Source organism: Triticum dicoccoides, chromosome 5B (genome assembly GCF_002162155.2).
Source record: "Triticum dicoccoides isolate Atlit2015 ecotype Zavitan chromosome 5B, WEW_v2.0, whole genome shotgun sequence".
NCBI classification, from domain to species: Eukaryota; Viridiplantae; Streptophyta; class Magnoliopsida; order Poales; family Poaceae; genus Triticum; species Triticum dicoccoides.
In genome coordinates, this window is record NC_041389.1 from 25,011,570 (window position 1) to 25,027,565 (window position 15,996).

At 46.3% G+C, this 15,996-nt stretch overlaps 2 long non-coding RNA genes across 2 annotated transcripts in view; both read right to left on the reverse strand.

Annotated features, from left to right (window-relative positions):
- The window catches only part of LOC119307155, a 4,612-nt gene extending 1,715 nt beyond the window's left edge, over positions 1-2,897 (reverse strand). Inside the window, exon 1 of the long non-coding RNA XR_005149177.1 lies at positions 1,345-2,897. This is a non-coding gene — a long non-coding RNA (uncharacterized LOC119307155). The remainder of the gene's footprint in view (positions 1-1,344) is intronic.
- A 654-nt stretch (positions 2,898-3,551) lies between these two features.
- On the reverse strand, positions 3,552-5,571 carry LOC119307154. The gene is made up of 3 exons (XR_005149176.1): positions 5,289-5,571; positions 3,702-4,093; positions 3,552-3,619 (listed from the first exon to the last, which is right to left on the reverse strand). It is a non-coding gene; the product is annotated as an uncharacterized LOC119307154 (long non-coding RNA).
- Positions 5,572-15,996: the final 10,425 nt, after the last annotated feature.

Genomic DNA, 15,996 nt, shown 5'->3' on the forward strand with positions numbered 1-15,996 from the left:
CAACAACAGAAATGATTTAGATAACAACAATCATACAAATATGATGTCACGTTAGATAACAACAATCATACAGAAATGGTAAAGATAATACATACTGAGCACAGATCAACAAAGAGACAAACATTGCAGTTGAGCCACTATGTGATATCAAATCTATATACACAGAGAACCACAAACACAACATAATGTCGTAATCTTATATATATTTTCTGAAAGGATAAGCTGTCATTAAAACTGTACGGAATTGTCCATAACTATGTTCAAAGTAACCCATAACATATAACGTTTTGAATAACCACACACCTGACCCTTCTTAGCTATCAATTTATCAATACAAAGGACCAGGAACATACTTGAGATGCCAACAACAGGGAACAAGATATCAGATAAACATAAATTCACAACTCGTACAAATGAAGAAAGATAACAAAGTGAAGCTAATACCTTACACTTAGTTATTAGTTTATATCAATACAAAGGACCAGGAACTTCCTTGAGATGCCAAATCATTACGAGCATCCACCTCTAGAGATGTATCTTAACTAAAATAAAGGACGGCCCTTGTAATTGTGAGATTTAAAATAAGATACGTGCTATCACACTTGAGCCACTGTGCACCAACAACTTTAACATGACATAATGTCATAATCTTATATACTTTCTGAGAAAAGAAGCTATAAGTAAAAATTGAAGGACACATCAGAGGGAATGATAACAACTGCCCAAAATTAATGCACATCAATAAGAAACGTGGTCTGAACAGACAAGGCACACAGCCCTGGAAATATATTACCTGCATGTGAGGGCTGCAACAGATAATCAACAACAATTATATATAAAAGTAGCTTCCTTCAGCAGAACAACTAAATAAAAGGCATGATCCAAGAAACCTCACTTGGTTCAGCTGCACTCTAAATTAATTTTATTGAACTAAGCTTTCTGGCAGAAACTCAACAACCTAAGGGACATGGTGCAATTCAGCAACCTTTTAAACGCAAACAATTGCTTGCATTGCCTAGAACCTTGTCAGGTTACCTGATTCGAGTCTAACACCAGACAGCCTAACCCACATCAGATTGGTAGGCAAAGAAAATCTCCTACCAAAGGCATACTAGTCCAGATGTTTTCGTGTGCATCTACTAGTAATCATGAATCAGCACAGATGCACTCCAAATCAATTATCAGGCAGACACGTCAAGGATGTGGCAACCTAAACCACACCCCAAAGAACCCCCAACCGAGATATACCCACAGTTCCTTGAGATCACTCGGATCTGAACCCTAGTGGAGTGGGGAGAAAGATCCCTCTCTGAACCCTAGGAGAGGGGGGAGGTTAGTAGGTACCTGGCCTTTCTTTGCTCCCGAGGAAGACCATCCACCGCGTGCAGACGAACCCCCGTGATTCTCGTTCATCAGTCCCCACGACGGCCAGACCGCCTTAAGGTGAGCCATCAGGGAGGAGGAGGAAGCGGGTGGAGCGCAGCGATGGGGATGAGTACGAGCGAGCGCTGGTCGAGCGATTGGTGGAGGCGGAGGACTGATTTGGGGAGAACGATGCCACAGCCTGGTAATGGGTCGGGGGGCTACATATCATAGGCTCATTGGGCTACTGGGCCAACGGATGGCTTCTGATGATCTAGTAGATGCTTTTAATTAGCCCACCACATTAGCTTTTATTGATATATGTCATTTCATTTCCCTTTTGAGTATTAGGGGAGACCAAATTTCTAAGGAGCGAAATGTCCCAAAGATACTCCAACTTATCCTGTAATCCATTGGGAAGGCCCAGATAGATAAATGTCACACTATAACTAAGGGCAGCCCATAATAAGGTCTGCTGCAATATAAACCCACCTAAGAGCATTTTCACAATAAAAATCAAAATTTTGGGGAGTTGGGCCAAAAAAACCTGCTTCAACAAAGCCGAATCCCCGAAAAATTTATAGGGAAGCCAGAAAAATAATCATTCCCCAATACGAGTCACAATACTCGCACGTTAGAACGCCGCCTGCCCACAGCGCCGTCGCCCGCACACCACCACCAGTCCAAGACCCACAACGGGACGAGGCAACTATTCACCAACCGGATGAATACGTGTTGTTGCTTATGAGAATGTGCTACTATTATGATGTATCGTTGTTTATAAATTATGATTACATGTTGTTTATAACTATGTACTACTCAAGTTTTTTTTTCGAAATGGAACTATGTACTACTCAAGTTGATGTGTTGTAAATGTAGATAATTTTAACTCACCCAACCCGTTTACCCTGTTGGGCTCAAAAGGGGCTCTAAAGGGAAGTATAAGGGTACGGGGTGACTTCACCCGTGCCCAATACCCAATGAGTACCATCCCTACCCTCACATTTTTTTTATGTCTTTGCAGGGTTGCCTGGGTCATCTACTTTTGCAATGGAGAAGGAATTCCAGCGGTGCTGCTCTGCTGCTAAATGCTCCCTCCTTTTCTAAATATAAGTCTTTCTAGAGATTTCACTATGGACTACATACGGATATATATAGACATAGTTTAGAGTGTAGATTCACTCATTTTGCTCCTTATGTAGTTTCTTATTGGAATCTCTAAAAAGACTTATATTTAGGAACGAAGGAAGTAGTGAACAATATAGTCACTCCCTCCATAAACTAATATTTTTAGTGATGTAAAACGTCTTATTAGTTTAGAGGGAGTATATATATTGAATCTACTGCGAGTAACATGGCAAGGTGGATGGGGTTAAGGATTGGTACTAACAAGATAAGTAAGTTTTTAGTTTATCAATACTCCCTCCGTCCGGAAATACTTGTCATCAAAATGAATAAAAGGGGATGTATCTAGATGTATTTTAGTTCTAGATACATCCTTTTTTGTCCATTTTGATGACAAGTTTTTTTCGGACGGAGGGAGTACAAAGGACCAGGACTTACTTGAGATGCCAACTCCTTCATCTTTTGAACATCATTACTTGAGCATCCACACCAAACTGCTACTACAATGATTGAGACTCTTGCATCCCTTTCCCTTCTGATGCGTACAAGAGGTCCGCTCCACCCTTCTTAGATTAAAGGTGGAGGGGTACTTCTGAAAAAGAAAAAGGAGACCTGTGGAACAAACAGGGTTCACAGGGCAAGAGCATCAGTACTTTTGAAAAAAAAGAATACACCATTTACTGATTATAATGAGAAAAAATATGAAAAAAGAATAAAGATTGAGGGGTACGGCCGTGGACCATCGTTGTCATCCACAACTATGAAAAGCTGCCATCCACAAGTACATTTACATGGTGGCATATGAACGTGGCAGTACAAACGACAAAAGGTAAATGAGCTCATAGTTTATCAATAGAAAGGAAGCAGGGCATACCAAATCCTTTGCACACTCCGACCTCGAACTGGCTACGATTCTGCTTCAAGTCGTCCATGTCCCTCCTGCGCCCGGTTGGATTCGGCTCGTAGAACGCAATGCGTCGGCCCGTAATAACAAAGGACAATTCTCTGCACACTTTCGACCTCGAAGTCTGCACACCTCGACCTCCAACTGGCGACGACTTTTCTTTCAAAAAAAAAAAAAAACTGGCCACGACTTTGCTTACATCCACGGCGTCACGGGCAACCTGACACGCTGGATGTGGTTAAAGATTGGTAAATACTCCAAGCTGAATAGATTATTAGTTTATCACCAATGCAAAGGACCAGAAACTTACCTGAGATGCCACTTCAGCTTCTGCACGTCACGAGCTGCTACGACATGTTTGCTTCCGGTAGGCTCGTGTAAAAAAATAGCTTCGCAGTGCACAGTACTGGCGCTATCCACTGTTGTATTTTATTTGATGGGACAACTGCAGAGGTGCGGCCGCAAGTGAACAAGGCGCATCCATTACGTGTTGACGTGGTACGGTGGGCGGGTTGAAGGATTGGTGAAACCCGTCCAGATGCGTTGCCATAGGTAAAATAAGCTCGCCGTTTATCAATCGCTCCGACCAGGGCATACCAAATCTTGTGCCTCTACACCACGAACTCGCTACTGCTTTGCTTAAAATTCATCCATCCCCGTCATGCGTCCGGCTCGACTCGTGCAACGCATGCGTCAGTCCGTCTGTAACAAAGAAAAATAGAGCTAGCATCAGCATCAACAAATGAACTCTGAATAATTCAGAGTAAAAACTGTACGACTTATACAAACCCTAGGTCGAAAATCGTTTGCACAAAAACTGTACGACTTATACAAACTGTAGTAAGGTCTATCCAAACCCTAGGTTTAGGTCGAAAATCGCTTGTAAAAACTGTTCAATCCATACAGACCTTAGGTTCTAAATTAGGTCAAAAATCGTCTGTAAAAACTGTGGAATCTGTTAACAAAGTATATCTAACTACTAGTACACTATTTCATCATTAATCAAACAAAAAAAATAAAAATAAAAAAATCTCACGAGTCTCCGTGTTAAATCAAACATCAAACTTGTAGGAGTTAGATGAGACATAGTTATTTCTCATCTAGACGAGAGCTAGACCGAAAACAAGCATTTACAAACCCTTGATTGTAGGTACTAGAAAACAAAATCAAGAACAATTGTAACTGTTCTAGGATCCATAAAAACTAGTCTAAGACGTCCACAAACCTCATACTCCTAGGTTTAGGTCAAAAATCGCTTGTAAAAACTGTTCGAACTATACAGACCCTAGGTTCTAAATTAGGTCGAAAATCGTTTGTGCAAAAACTGTAGAATCTGTTGACAAAGTCAATCTAACTACTAGTACACTATTTCATTAATCAAACTTAAAAAAAATTCACGAGTCTCCGTGTTAAATCAAACATCAAACGCTGTAGGAGTTAGATGAGACATAGTTATTTCTCATCTAGACGAGAGCTAGACCAAAAACAAGGATATACAAACCGCAGATTTGTATGTGCTAGAAAACAAATCAAGAACAATTGTAGCTGTTCTTAGATCCATAGAAAACTAGTCTAAGACGCCCACAAACCTCATACAGACCTTAGAAAAAATAAACAAAAAATCCTAAATCGCCCTAGAAAACAAATCCTAAACATATAGTATGAAACTAGACTAAGACGCACACAAATCTTAAACCAAAACAAGATGTGTAAGCGGAACGCGGAGTACTTCCAAAGGCCTTGAAACCTCGATTCAAAACCTTTGAAAATACCCCACGATCTGTAGGCATCGTCGGCAAACCTTGAAGGATCCGTAGACACGGGTCCAAAACTCAAAAGGATTCAAGAAGAAAGAAATCTAGAGGACTCGCATAGGATCCCAACAGCGATTCAAAACCTTTGCAAAGACTCTAATCGGATCCTCGGAGAAACCCCGAGGATCCGAAGACGTGGCCACGGAACTCCAGAGATTTGCAAAGATTGTCTCGAATTCGTATGGACGGATTTTGGGATGCAGAGGGTGGAGAGGGGATTGGGAGGAGGGGCTGCGGCCGGAAGGGCATCCCAAAGCGAGGGTTCTCTTCTCACCAAGGCGGCTTTGCCTCCTGTCCCCACACGGCTCCCCAGGCCGGGCGTCAGATCTGGGCAAAGGTCACCCATCAGCACACGCCTCTCCACGCCCAGCTGCTCAGACCAGGATAATCAATGCGTTTGACGCGCCTTTCCAAATCTGACGCACCGCCCACCCCACCCAGCCCCACCTCTGATTTGTTTTTCTCTGGCCCGTGAAGGCTGGCCTGATCCATTATTTACGGAAATTTGACGCTACCTTTGCCGTAGGACGTCTCCCGCTTTGACAGACCCACCCAGAAAATCGCGGGCCTTCAGTTTCCAGGTCGCAAACGCTTTTCCCAGCGGCGAGACTGAATCCTACTACACGCTACGGGCGGACGGCCGGACCGGTTACAAAAATATGAAAATGAAAAGAAAAAACTATGAGCATATCGTTGTTTGGTCGTTCGTATCCAAGCACAGGGGAACAGTTTTGACATGCCATTTGGGTTGGCTTGACTCGTGTAACTACACGGAGGTTTCACTGCATACAGCAGGAAGGTCTGCTTACCTGCACTATCTACATCTTACCCGGTGAGCTTACCCGCTATGTAGGTCACACTGATCACAGCAATAAAACTGCACGGCAATCATGATGAACTGGACGATGAAGAAGTTCTTTAGTCCAAACTATCGATCCCACTTGCAAGTTAAACACAGCATGCCTACATGAGCACTCGCCATCCGTGAAAAATGTACTCCCGGCTTTGTTAAAAAATGTACGTCTCCTCAATGAGTTCGGTGGACTTGTTAAGGACACGATACGCATGAGTGTTTGTAGCATAATCAACAAATATGCCCTCATAAGCTCTAGCCTCAAATTTAGACAAATGAACACCTTATTTGAGAATGAAACACTTACACCCAAACACCCGGAAGTATTTGAGATTGGGCTTGTTACCGATGAGTATTTCATAAGGAGTCTTGTTCAAGCCTTTGCGGAGATAGAGCCGATTGGATGCATGACATGCTGTGTCGATGGCTTCAGCCCAAAAGTTGTATGGAGACTTGAACTCCGTCATCATGGTCCTTGCCGCATCCATCAACGTCCGGTTCTTCCTCTCCGCAACACCATTTTGTTGAGGGGTATATGGAGCAGCATATTGATGCTTGATCCCCTCATCACTAAGAAACTCATCCAAGGTGTAGTTTTTGAACTCGGTGCCGTTGTCACTTCTTATTGTCAAGATATTTGCATCATGTTGACGTTGAGCTTCATTTGCAAAGTCGATGACGGTTTGTTGAGTCTTACTCTTCCTCTTGAAGAAGAATACCCAAGTGTACCTTGAATAGTCATTCACAATCACCAAGCAATACTTTCTACCCCCAAGACTATCAAAGGATGGAGGCCCAAAAAGATCCATGTGAAGGAGCTCCAAGGGTCTTTTCGAGTAGACGATAGTCGTGGGGGGGTGAGCCTTTTCATGAAGCTTCCCTTCGATACAAGCACTGCAAGCACGATCTTTGGCAAAACTAACATTTGTTAGTCCACGGACATGGTCCCCCTTAAGGAGACTTTGCAAAGATCTCATATTGACGTGGGCTAAACGGCGATGCCAAAGCCATCCCACGTCAACTTTAGCCATTAGGCATGTCGCGGTCTTAGTGGGTTGCTCCGAAAAGTTAATCACATAAAGACCGTTCTCGACATGCCCAACAAAGGCTATTTTAAGAGTCTTGCTCCACAAGAGGGACACGGTATCAACATCAAAGAAAGTGGCAAAACCCATGAGTGCAAGTTGACAAACGGAGAGAAGATTGAATGCAAGGGACTCAACAAGCATGACTTTCTCGATCGTAAGATCATGAGAAATGACAACCTTGCCAAGACCCAATACCTTAGAAGACGAGACATCACCCCACTCGACATTGATGGGCATAGAAGGAATCTTGTGCACGTCCACCACCAAGTCCTTGCTTCTGGTCATATGATTTGTTGCTTCACTATCGAGCAACCATGATCCCCACCGGAAGCAAACACCTGCACGAGATCAATGCTTGGTTTTAGGTACCCATTTTGTAATGGGTCCTTTGATTTTAGTAACAAGGGTCTTAGGAACCCAAATATACCATTCAACGTACTCATAAGAAGAACCAACAAATTTAGCATAAACATGCCCATCACTAGCACGGCACAACACATAGGAAGGGTTAAAGTCGCCGGCTTTGTTGGAGGAGATGGTTTTGCCCTTTTTGACATCAACACCCTTCACATTTTCCTTCTTCTCCTTAGGAGCACCCTCTCCCTCTTTTCACAAAAGTTTGCTTGAGAGGAGGAGGTCATTTGGTCTTGTCGTTCTTCTTCTTGTTCTTGGACTTGGGTGCAAACTCAATTCCCTTCTTGGCCACAACTTCCTTTTGATTGCTCAAAAGGTCGTTGAGGTTCTTCTCACCTTGAATGCATGTCACAAGGCCTTTCTCAAGTTGATCCTTCAACTTGGTATTCTCCTCCACAAAATGCACATGCTCACAGCACGGTTTAGTAGCATATGCATTATCAATTAATACCATATGAGGAAAGGTGGCCTTTTCCTTGGTTAGCTTAACTTGGAGTTGAGCATGAGACTCCTTGAGGTTAGCATGAGTACCCTTCAGGGCCTTGTCAAGTACGTCAAACTCCTCCTTGAGTCTAGCATGATCAACCCCAAGTTTAGCCTTCTCGGAAGTTAGCACCCGAGACACCACAAGAGCATGATCGAGATCTTTCTTTAACTTAGCATGTTCATCGTTTTGTGACTCCTCAAGAGCCAAACGATGCCCACGCTCTTCCTCAAGAGCATTAGAGAGATCTGATATCTCATCGCCATAGTCATGACTATGACCTTCCATCTTAGAGATGGTTTCTTCGTGAGCCTCGATCATGTCATTGGCTTCACCAAGTTGTTTCAAGAGAACAACAAAGTGCTTCTTGGATTTGCCCTTGAGCTTACTCATAAAGGACTCAAATTCATTCACATCCTCATTAGACCCCTCATGTTCATCAATGCAACCCGCCAAAGAGGGATTAGTAATGATGGTGGTTTTGATGTTGGGAGTTACCTTGTTAGAGGCTTTGGCCATGAGGCACTTGGTGGTGATGTCCTCGTTGGGTGAATCGAAGAGAGACATCCAGGGAGTTGTGGCAATGGCAACAGATGCCATGGCCACCGCTTCACTATCTTCATCATCATCGTCATCCTCACGGTATTCTTCTTGAACCACCAACCCTCGAGTAGGAGTCTTTTTGGTGAAGTTGTTCTTGTTGGGGAATGACTTGGCTTTGTCTTTTCGGATGAGCTTGCCACCATTGTCTTCCCGCTTCTCGTACGGACAATCCGCAACGAAATGGCTCACATTGCCACAGTTGTAACAAGTTCTTACTCGTTGCTTGCCCTTGAAGCCACTTGAGTTGGTCTTGTTGAAATTGGGCCTTGAATTCTTCTTGCTCCAAAATTGTCTTGAAGCAAGAGCCATGTGCTCATGATAATCATATTTCGTATCTTCGGGGTTGCTCTCCTCATCCTCCTCTTCTTCCTCTTCTTCCATAATAACCTTGGCCTTCAAGGCAAGGTTGGGCTTCTTTGCCCTTTGAGAGCGGAGCACCGCATTGTCGGCGGTCTTGTCCAAGATGCTCATTGCAACAAACTCATCCAACACTTCACTTGAGGTCATGGAGTGGAAGTCCGATCTTTGACGAATGACGGAGGACATGGCCTTGTTGTAGGGCATCATGGCCTTGAGGAACTTGCGCTTGATCCAATTGGCATCCGTGTCCTTGCTCCCATGATCTCAGAGTGAGACCGCGAGTTTGGTCACTCTTTGAAAGATCTCACGAGGTTCTTCATCTTCTTTCATTGCAAACTCATCGGCTTCATCTTGCAACACTTCATAGTTGGAGCGTTGAATGCTAGCACTTCCCCGATAGAGAGACACAACGCATTGCCATGCGTCTTTGGCCATGGCATGGGATCGAAGATGAGGGAGATATTCGGGAAGGATTGCATCTTGGATGATGAAGAGAGCATTCTCATTGAATTGATTATCCACTGCTTCTCTCGGGGTGAAGTTGCTTCGGTCATGTGGATAGAAACCTTCTTTAATGATTCTCCAAAGATTGGTATTCACATGATTTAAATGACGCTTGAAGCGATACACCCAAGAATCAAAATCCTCATTTTTCACAATCTTAGGAGGAGGACCCGCATGATTTAAATGAGTAGAGGGAATCAGTCCTCCATAAGTTGGAGGTTCCACATGGGCAAAGATGTCGGTGACATTTCTACCACTAGTAGAAGGACCCTTCTCACTATTAGCTTCCCCCTTGTCGGAGTTAGCACCCGTCACCTTGTTAGTGGGATCACCCATTTTCAACGGCGAGGTAGGTAGTTTAAGTCCTTCTAAGAATTTATTAAACATGCTTTCAACCGTGGTTGTCATGTAGGTTTTCAATGTGTCCAAGGCCTCATTGAATTTCTCACGGGACACCGTGGTTTCCCCATCACCCGTAGACAAGATCGGATTCACACCGGAGTGCTCCTTCTCCCCATGGTCTACGGTGTCAACCATACTCTTCGGACGACAAAGTCCTTAATAAAGAGACGAGGCTATGATACCAATTGAAAGGATCGATATAGTTGACTAGAGGGGGGGTGAATAAGCAACTAATAATTTTTAGCTTTTATTTACCAAATTAAACTTTGCATCAAAGTAGGTTGTCTAGATATGCAACTAGGTGAACAACCCGTATGATGCAACAACAACAAGCGCACAAGCAAGCAAGGGATGTAACACAAGTAATGCTTGCAAAAGTAAAGGCGCGAGATAACCAAGAGTGGAGTCGGTGGAGACGAGGATGTGTTACCGAAGTTCCTTCATTTTGAGGGGAAGTACGTCTCCGTTAGAGCGGTGTGGAGGCACAATGCTCCCCAAGAAGCCACTAGGGCCACCGTATTCTCCTCACGCCCTCACACAATGCAAGATGCCGTGATTCCACTATTGGTGCCCTTGAAGGCGGCGACCGAACCTTTACAAACAAGGTTGGGGCAATCTCCACAACTTAATTGGAGGCTCCCAATGACACCACGAAGCTTCACCACAATGGACTATGGCTCCGAGGTGACCTCAACCGTCTAGGGTGCTCAAACACCCAAGAGTAACAAGATCCGCTAGGGATTAGTGGGGGAAATCAAATTTCTCTTGGTGGAAGTGTAGATCGGGGCCTTCTCGACCAATCCCGAGCAAATCAATAAGTTTGATTGGCTAGGGAGAGAGATCGGGCAAAAATGGAGCTTGGAGCAACAATGGAGCTTAGAGATGGAAGAGGTAGTCAACTAGAGGTAGGAGACACCCCTTTTATAGCTATGGATAAAATCCAACCGTTATCCACTTATCCAGCCCGCGACATGTGGTACTACCGCTCCAGAAACGCGGTACTACCGCAAGGCCACGCGGTACTACCGTGAGGGACCACGGTACTACCGCGGCAGCTGTAGAGACTAGAACATGCCTGATTGAGAGCAGTACTTCCGCGAGCGCGGTACTACCGCTCCCCCTTGCGGTACTACCGCAAGGCAGGAAAGTCCTAGCCATGGAATGGTGCGGATGAATTAAAGTACATCTGTGCCTACTTCACTGGAAAACAAATGATGCAACAATCCGTCACGGTACTACCGCTGGGGAGCGGTACTACCGCATGGCAACTGAAACAGGTCGTGCGCGGTACTACCGCGCATGAAGTTCGGTACTATCGCGGAGGCGCGGATGTAAAAAATTACATCCGCCCCTACTACCGCGAGGCAGCGGCACTTGCCCTGGGAGCCACAGTACTACGACTCCAGAGGAGCGGTACTACAGTGGGCTCCCACGGTACTACCGCGCACGATGTGCGGTACTACCGTGGAGGCGCGGATGGAAAAAATTACATCCGCCCCTACTACCGCGAAGCAGCGGCACTTGGCCTGGGAGCCATGGTACTATGACTCCAGAGGAGCGGTACTACCGTGGGCTCCCACGGTACTACCGCGTAGTGGCTCGGTACTACCGCAGGTGCCTGCGGTACTACCTGTGACGCCCTCGATTCAATCGCACACTAATCATACACGCAAATGTGTACGATCAAGATCAAGGACTCACGGGAAGATATCACAACACAACTCTAGACACAAATTAAAATAATACAAGCTTTATATTACAAGCCAGGGGCCTCGAGGGCTCGAATACATAAGCTCGAAAACAAAAGAGTCAGCGGAAGCAACAATATCTGAGTACAGACATAAGTTAGACAAGTTTGCCTTAAGAAGGCTAGCATAAAAGCAACATCGATCGAAAAGGCAAAGCCTCCTGCCTAGGAGCCTCCTAACTACTCTTGGTCGTCGGCGTCCGTCACGTGGTAGTAGGCACCCTCGGGGTAGCAGCAGTCGTCAAAGGTGGCATCTGGCTCCTGGACTCCACCATCTGGTTGCAACAACCAGAAAGAAGAAAGAAGGGGGAAAAGGGGGGAGCAAAGCAACCGTGAGTACTCATCCAAAGTACTCGCAAGCAAGGATCTACACTACATATGCAACATTATCAAAGGAAGGCTGTATATGTGGACTGGGCTGCAGAAATGCCAGAATAGAGAGAAGGTCTAGTCCTATCGAAGACTAGCATCTTCTGGAAACCACCATCTTGCAGTAACCGGAAGGAGTAGAGTAGCATAAAGTAAAGTAGTAGTAGTGTTATCAACCTCGGCCAGAGATCCTTTCTCGACTCCCTGCGGGAAAGAAATCCCAGAGCCATACTATCCAGTTATCATCACAATCAAATCCTCATCACCATCCAGTTCTCATCACAAGTATCCAGTTCTAGTTGTATCGATCGGGATACAACTCCAAGTGTCCGTTACCGTAGGACATGCTATGCATAGATTAGTTCTTCCCTGCAGGGGTGCACCAACTTACCCACCACGCTCGATTGACTCCGGCCGGACACACTTTCCTGGGTCATGCCCGGCCTCGGCCAAACAATACGCCGCAACCCGACCTAGGCTTAATAGAGAGGTCAAGCACGCCGGACTAAACCTATGCCCCCAGGGGTCATGGGCCATCTCCCCGGAAACTCCTGCACGTTGCGAACGCGGCCGGTGAGCAGACCTAGCTACCTCCCTAAAAAGGCAGGAGCTTACCAGTCCAACCCGGCGCGCGCCGCTCCGTCGCTGACGTCTATTAAGCTTCGGCTGATGCATACGACGCAGAACGCCCACACTATGCCCACGTGATGGTTAATGCTATCAGGCAGAGGCCCCTCGGATCAAATATCCAAATCGTAGTGGATTAGGAACGCGCGGTAACAAGCAGAGACTCACGAAAGATGTGACCCCGTTGCCCCGTCTCGAGGACTTGCGGCAAGGGCTAAGAATGCCCGGCCACGCCTCGTAATTATCTCTCGGGCACCTTCCAGGTCAACCCGTCTCCACATCACTTTCCAAGTAACAGTTGTAAAGTCCAAGTATCCGTGTGTCCAAACATCAAGAGGAAAACCCAAGGAATCACCCTCGGTGGGTTCCACTCAATGTAATCATCAAGGTGAACGTAGAGGAATCACCCTCGAGGTTCACACTTGAGGGGTTGCACGACAGAGCTGTATCGGAAGTGGTTAAGGAGGAAATCACCCTTGATGACCACGACCGAATAGCTACACTACAGGTTAACATCAGAAGTGCTGTAGAGGTCTCACCCTCGACACTCGATAGTAACCCAACAGTGTCGAGCAACTAAGGGGAAAGTGATGTGCGGTGCCGGGGCCTGGTCTTCAATCCCGTTGATCGGGTCTTCAATGATGAAGCAGGGGCAACAAGGACAAGGTGGGGTCACTGATGGATCACTAACCAACCTATACTAAGCAGATTAGGATAAGCAGGTAAGGTACAACAGTAGATACAAAAGCAGGCTATGCATCAAAATAGGAGCAAACAATAACGGTAGTAAAATCTAATGCAAGCATGAGAGAATGAAATGGGCGATATCGGGATGATCAAAGGGGGGGCTTGCCTGGTTGCTCTGGCAAGGAGGGGTCGTCGTCGTCGTAGTCGATCACAGGGGCAACATCGGTCTTCGGGTCTACCGAAGAGAAGAGGGGGAAGAAACAGTAAATATAAAGCAAACATAGCATCACAAAGCATAACGTGGAAGGCAATAAGCTGTGCCGGGTGTAACCTAACGTATGGCTACACGATATAGGTGAAGGGGGAATTCAACCGGGAATGTATTCCCGGTTCCGGACCTGTGTCAGCCAGATGACCGGAGGGGAAAGTACCATGTTCAGATAGTTAGAGGCATCCGACCGGTAAACAGACCGCGTATTCGGATTCGTCTCGTCGTTCTAAGCAACTTCCATGTACAAAGTATTTTCATCCGAGCTACGGTCTATTTCCTATGATTTTTCGAAGTTTAAACAATGTTATGGAATTTCCTGAAAATTGGCTAAGTCTGAGAATTGTTCAGTTTTTGAGCATCACTTAGCTGTTTTCCAGAGGCTATAGCTAGTGTTCTGTACATCCTATGAATTAGTGCCTTTTACCAAATTTTATCATCTTTATGTGATCTACATGACAGTATCATTGACATCCATTTTAGAGTTGAGTTGCTTGATCGAAATTGTATTTGAAAAGTGCCACTTAAAGTTAATTCTAGAAACTGTTAAAATATACGAACATAGGATTTTGTGATTTTCATAGGATTTAATCGTTACATATTTAGAATTTGGACCAATGGGATAAAACGGAGTTTGTCAAGTGTACTTACCTTGAGTATTATCTTTACCCACATTAGAAGTCGTTTTGTTGTAGTTTTGCTGCAGTACAGAGGGGTAATCAGTGTGATTGTAACAAAGCTAGCTACTGCTACAGTAACATTCAGTTACTGTAGCAGAGCAGCAGAGTGTGGCGTACGCACACACCACACACATAGCCGCACTTGGCCATGGCTATGGCCGTCAGCGGCAGCAGCAACTAAGCAACAGCGGCGGCTAGCATCATCTACAAAACAGCGGCAGCAGCAACTAAGCAACAGCGGCGGCTAGCATCATCTACAAAACAGGAGCTGCGGCGAGCATCGGCAGTAGCGGCGAGCATCGGCAGTAGCGGCAGCTACAGCAGCAAGAAGCAAGCAACGAGTAGCAGTGCACGGGCATGGGGACAAGGACGCGCAGGGGCGTGGCCATGAGCGCGAGGGGAGGGGCGGTCAGCAGCGCCAGGCGTGGTGTCGCGCGCGTGGACGGCGATGGCGGCCACGGCCAACGCGTCCAGGTGTGACGGAGGCACGGCAACGGGTGAGCGCGGGGCTGCACGGTGCATCAGTCCAGGGCGCTGGCCTGGACGGGGTGGCCAAGAATGACGACGACGTTGACGGCCGAGCGGCAACAGCGGTGGCGCTCGACGGGGTCGAGCTCGAGCCCTTGGGCTCGGATTCGATGAACCGAGAGACTAGGCGGCATCTACACTGCTCCTGTAGCACGCACGCATCGAAAGAGGGAGCTAGGGGACACGGCAGCGATGAGCCCGCCGGCCGTGGTGGACGGCCGAGCCGGAACTCGCGAGGATGAGTGCTAGGTGACGAGCTCGATGGCGAGAACAGAGGGGAAACCATGTGGTGCTCACATCGGTGACGAGGAGCAACTTGGTGCAGTCGGAGCGGGTCGAACGGCGGCGGATCGAAGCGACGATGAGCGGTGGCCGGAGCTTGAAGGAGTTGATGTAGGCGATGCAGGGTTCCCGGCTTGATTCAGTGGGCGAGGAAGACGTAGCAGACGACGACGGGGCTCCCAGACTCAGTCCCACGGCGCGGGGAGGACAGGGAGCGTGCGAACGATAGTGGCCATGGCGGGGAGCTTCGGGCGATGCGCGTGGGAGAGGGAAACGGCGCGAGGAAGGGGGGAATGGGGCTAGGTTTTTCAGGGGAGTGCGAGGCGATGCTCTTAACCTCCAGGGAGGGCCGCGGGATGGCCAGCGCGTGGCCGGTGGCCATGGTGGATGGCCTCCACGCCCTCTGCCTCCACTGTAGCGGAGAGGAGAGGTGGAACTGGGCTGGGCTAGGCACAGTAGCTAGTGGGCTCACGTGCACAGTAGTCGATAGGCCTTTCCCTCTTTTTTTTTCCTATTTTGCTTTTGTTTACAGTTTTGTATTTTTGTTGAACTAATAAATGAGTATAGTTAAATGTGCCATTTAGCACATAAATACTAGGCAAGGTTTTGAAGCAGAACACAAAGTTCCAAATTATTTTGAACTACTTAACTATTTGTTTAAGTTGAAAAGGTTCAAATAAATACTAATGATTTAGTTTTAAAATAGGTTACGACCACTGTAAATATTCAAAAGAGGTTGGCTCCTACATGACAAATAGTTAGGGAATATTTTCAACCCATCGAACATTTTCCCTAGCCAGTTTGAAGAAATAATAATTTGACTTTTTTTTGGAATTGAATTTGAGGTCGGTTTAGGACAAAGTGATGATTAGCAAATATTTAATTATAATGATGT